Consider the following 5595-nt stretch of genomic DNA (forward strand, 5'->3'; position numbering starts at 1 on the left):
TTTTAAAATACAACACTTTAACTTTAATAATATTCAGTTGATGATAATTCAGTCACTATGAGAAAGTGAAAAAAGGCAAGAAAATATCAGAGATTGTGAGAAAGTTTGGGAGACGAGGGGCATATTTAATGACTTGTGAGGCACACCATACAAGTTGTTATGTACTTTATCCTCAAATCTCATTCTTAAAATGCTGATATTTTCTGATTAATGCCTCATCACAAATTTTCTTTGATTTTTTCCATTTTTGCGCATATTAATCAATGTAATATTTTAGGTATAAGATTTGTCTTGGTCATTTCCTTGATGAAACTTTTGGTGTCTCTTAGCAACACAAATTGTGACAATACTCTTTGTCATGCTCCAGTTTTTTGTTTTTTTTCCCCCCAGGCCATATTAATTGAATTACTGCTCATTAGAGTGAGTTTTTGTTTTTGTTACAAGTTTTATTTTGTTAAAATGACAGCTATAGACAGAGGTGAAATGACTTCTGAAGATAAAACAAACAAAATAAACAGAACTATCAGCATAGTCAGAAACAGATATTCTTATACATCTTCCATTGACTGAAGGTTTTTTTTTTATTAGATATTTATTATATATATTTACCCCTAGTCTTTTATAGATATTTATTATACATATTTATCCCTAGTCTTTTCTACAACTTTGAACATTTCATTAAATTATGAAGAAACCATATCTATGTAGCAGAACTAGGATATGAGCCTTTTATGTTTTCTGTGGAAATTTCTCATTCTCAAAGTTTCTCTTCTTGCTAAGTGTAAAGGCACAATCTAGAGTGTTAAGTCCAAGGAAATGGACACAAAATTAGGAAGGTGCCAAATCTGAATCTGAAGTACACCTGAGGAAAAATGCCTTAAAGAGAAAAAGTTAGAGTAGGTAAATAGGTACAAAAGTAGTCTGAAGAGAGTCCCAGAAGTAACAGAGCTCCAGGTTCAAAGAAAGCAGCACATACTTTCCACATGGCCCTTTCTAGTTTCTGTGAGTGTATCAGAGAAAATAAATATTAGCCACTGACTGCTATAGACCTGGGCTTGAATTCTAATTCTGGTCCTTAATCAAATGTGAATTTAGATGAGTAATTTCTAATGCTCTATGCCATGACTTCCTAATATGTAAAAATAAGGTTAAGTGTGTTTACTCTGTTTATTTTACATAGTCCTTAGAAGAATCAAATAGGATAATAGTTGTGAAATTTCTTTATGCTATTAATTTATTTAAGCCCAAGGTTTTCATTCCATCATATAATTTCTCTCAAGAAACAAATAAAAAAGATTAATAGCAATACTATTTAAATTAATGAATGTTCATACTTGCCAACATTGTTAGATATATGAACTGCCAACTCAAGCACACAACAATACTTGTAAGAATATTTATTTTTGTAATACTTCAATAGATTTTAATTCCACGTTGAAGATTAATATATAGCCATTTAATTCATGGCATAATGTCTACGGCCATGCTACCCTGAACAAGCCCAATTCCGTCTGATCTCAGAAGCTAAGCAGGGTTGGGCCTGGTTAGTACTTGGATGGGAGACCACCTAGGAAGACCAGATGCTGTAGGCGTAAAAAATGACAAAAATAAGGGATCATAAGCTGACAACGTCCTTGCAATCTGTGAGGTCAACCAAGGGTTGCCTCGTCTAAAAATAAAAAAAATAAAATAAATAAATTAATAATATAACATGTTTATTCTATCAGAGAGTATTTTACAATGTAGTTTATAAAAATAGTTCACAGAAAAATGTGTTATTGTTACAAACTGAATGTTTCTGTCCACCCAAAATTCATATGTTGAAGCCCTAACCCCCACTGTTGTGGTATTTAGAGATAAGGCCTGCAGGAGGTAATTAGAGTTAGATGAAGACATGACAGTGGGGCCCTCATAATAAGAGATACCAGAGAGCATGCCCCTTCTCTCTCCATGGGTACCCAAAGTAGAGGTCTGGTGAGCACATAATAAATAGTGGCGTCCCATAAGGCAAGAGAGGCCTGAGAATGAAATCTGCCTTGCTGACCTCTTAATCTAAGACTTCCTATCCTCCATGTGTGTGAGAAATAATTTTCTGTTGTTTAAGCCACCCAGTCTATGGTGTTTAGTTATGGTTGTCTGGGCTTACTAAGACAGCTAAATAAATTATTATTATTTTTTAAAAATCTTAGTATGTATATATTATGGGAAGAAAATGAAGCATAGACACCAAACACTTATCAGTAGTTAGCACTAGAATTTAAAATTCAGGGATTCTCACTTTTTAACTCTATAAATTTTTACATTATATGAATATTTTCTAAAGTGCATGTAAATATCCTTCTAATTTGAAAAAAAGAAAAAATATTCTACTTAAGTAAATCAGAATAAAACTTTTAGAAAGAATACTAGAGTTTATGGTCAGAAGGACTGATGTTATTCTTGATCATTTTATTTACTAACCACATATCTTAGACAACTTACGGAAACTTTCTAAACCTCAGTCTCTTCATTTGTAAATTATATATAACAATATTTGCTCTACCCAAGATTTGGGATTTTCTTGGGGAGGAACTGAGATAAAGTATAAGAAAACTTTTAGAAACTTTTAGATAAAATAGAAGCATTTTTCATATGTACAGTACATCATAAATAACTTTGTCATTAAGTTAAGAAAACATATTTCTGAATAAAAAAATATTTAGACATGAGAACTTTAAGAATTAGCAACAAACAAGGTGCTTTAAAAAAATTATTCAACCATTCACTCATATGAAAGGAAGTGAAAATTCAAACTTAACATCACCAACCATGTCTGGGAATGAAGAGCACTTTCCTATTATTCTGAAATGTCATGTATTTCCAGTGATATGGTATATGGTTCTTACATTTTATTTTATTTTTTAAGTGTCATTCAGATATTCTCTGTATACTAAATTATCTTATTTTTTTCTTTCCCATTTCTTTGCATTTTAGTATTTGAATGCGCATTTCAGGAAACAGAGTTAACATTCTTAGTTCTGATCATCTAGATTAAGCAAGATCTCTGGCTTCTCAACACTTTTAGTAGTTCAATAAGATTTATTGACAGAAAAAAATACTCTGGATTTTCCTATGAAAATAATACTTACCATTAAACAAAATCTAAACCTGTCCTCTATATTTTGATTGATACTGAATTAACTTTAGCAGTGTGTATGGTAAGATATTAAAAACAACCTAAGTTTGACATTGAGCAGCTTCACTGTGTATCTGACAGATCACTCACTCTGAAAAAAGTAGTCCCATTTTCCTGTAATCTACTTTTATTTCATTGTAGGAGTAAAAAGCATGGTGAAACAAAGGTCATATATGGCATTATTTAAAAAAATATTTAAAAAAAGCACTGACATTGCCTTCTTAGAGGACAGGTTTTTGAAGGAATAATTGGCTTCTACATCTAAAAATAAGTCTGTCCTTGGTATCATCTTATCTTCAACAAATAGATACATCACCTTGTTAGAAGACATATAAATACTCAGTCATATATTCATAGTTACAGACATCCAAAACTTCATCTTTTCCATTTTTATATTAGAAAGATAGAAAGTTTGTAATTAAGAAAACTTAAGGTTATAAGCTTTGAGCTGTCACTGCAGAGTTTTTAAAGAAATAATGCACCATTTCTACATTAAGTATAAAATGAATCTGGTATTCTATTAGTTTCCTTAGTCTGTACTTTTTTTAGAAAAAAAGTCAATGGTAGAATTCTCTCTCTAGGTTCTCTGGGTTTAAAGACTGCCCTGTTAATTGGATAAGAAATACATATTTATGCAAAACAGAGGAAGAAATAAAAATCACAAAGTTTAGCTTTGGAAATGAAAATGGGGTTAATCCAGAAACACTTTCAAAATGAAATGCTTTATTTCAAGTAAAAACAATTTTCTAAAAGGTTACTTGGATGCTTACTAGTGATTTATTTGTGTGTGTATTTAATTTATTTTCAATAGCTTTATTGCTTTATTGAGACAATTTATATATCAACCATATCACTGATTTAAAGTGTACATTCAATATTTTTGGTATGTTCACATAAGAGTGCAATCATTACCACAATCTAATTTTAGCACATTTTTTCTAATAGGGAAACCATGCGCTCATTAGCAGTCAATCAGCATTCCCACTCTCTCCCACAATTTAATTCTGATCAACTGTTAATCTACATTCTGTCTCCTTAGATTTACCTAATCTAAATATCTCATACATAAGAAGCCATGTAATATGTGACCTTTTGTGTTTAGCTTCTTTCACTTACCATAGTGTTTTCAAGGGTTGTCTATGTTTTTGCATGTATTAATACTTTATTTATTTATTTTATTGTGAAATAGTACTTCATTGTATAGATATGTCATATTTAATTTATCCATTCATCAGTTGATGGACATTGGATTGATTCAACTTTTTGGCTGTTATGAATAAGGCTGCTATGAACATTTATGTTCCAGTTTTGTGTAGATGTGTGCTTCTCCTGGATATATAAATAGGAGTAGAATTCCTGATTTATATTGTATGTATGATGAAATATGGCTGGCTGGGATTGGTTGCTCTGAGACTCATTCAAAGAAGAATGATGAGTGATAAAATAATGAGAAAATGGAGATAAGATCATTAACAGTACGGAGCGAAAAGGAAAGAGGCAAACGCTGATTCAAGCTATATCCACATTTAAGCAGTCAATGGAGAGATGAAAGAGAAGAAGGGAAGAAAACAGCTGTGTCTGAAACTAAAGACGAAAAGCATGTCAGTGCTACAAATAGTCCATGAAGAGCAAGAATAGAGACACGGATACTAAATGTGGCAAAAAGGAGATAAACATTAGTGACCTTGAAGAGAATAGTTTTGGTAGATTAAAAAAAGTAGTAATATGTAAAAAGGTTTGAGCCATATGAGACAGAGAGGTGGCCAATGTAGAGTAATATTTAGCTGTTTTGATTTTGAAAGAAAGACAGGGCTATAGCTCAAAGTAAGAAAGATGTTTGTAATCAAAGAAGAAAAGTCAGTACAAAGAAAAGGAACTCTAAAAGAGAAGGGATTGTTAATTGAGAAAAGCAGCAAGTGAGGTGATAGAGCACAAGACAAAGAAAACAAGGGTGGAATACTGAAAGACAGAAGCACATATCTAATCGATAAACTTTGAGATAGGGTGGGAAGTTGCTTTTGGAGAAAGATTTTTTTTGGTTGTAGAAAATAGTAAGTAGCGCATTAAATGATTATTATTTCTTTGACATTTATTTAGCATATATTTTCTTCCAGAAACTTTAAGAGCATTATGCATGGAATTTAATTCAGACAGTTTTATGGTAAAACTGAGGCTTTATGTTTAGGCAACTTATCAAACATCACAGAACAATAAAGGTATGGCTTAAACCCAGGTCTGTATAACTCTGCTTTTAACCAATATATTAGTCTTTCTATTACGTTGGCCTTAACCTTTTTCGTAAATTAGGAGAGGATATCAATTACTGATATTTGAAGTATGATGTTCATTTGACTAGGTTTGTGACTTGTTTTAATGTTAGGAATATAAATCTATAGTGGACATAAAATATGAAAGCTTAA

General features: G+C 31.4%; 1 pseudogene; it reads left to right on the forward strand.

Moving 5' to 3' along the window:
- Window positions 1-1473: 1473 nt before the first annotated feature.
- On the forward strand, window positions 1474-1592 carry LOC111743126 (annotated as a pseudogene).
- Window positions 1593-5595: the final 4003 nt, after the last annotated feature.

The sequence above is a fragment of the Pteropus vampyrus genome, unplaced genomic scaffold, assembly GCF_000151845.1.
Source record: "Pteropus vampyrus isolate Shadow unplaced genomic scaffold, Pvam_2.0 Scaffold107, whole genome shotgun sequence".
Lineage (NCBI taxonomy): Eukaryota > Metazoa > Chordata > Mammalia > Chiroptera > Pteropodidae > Pteropus > Pteropus vampyrus.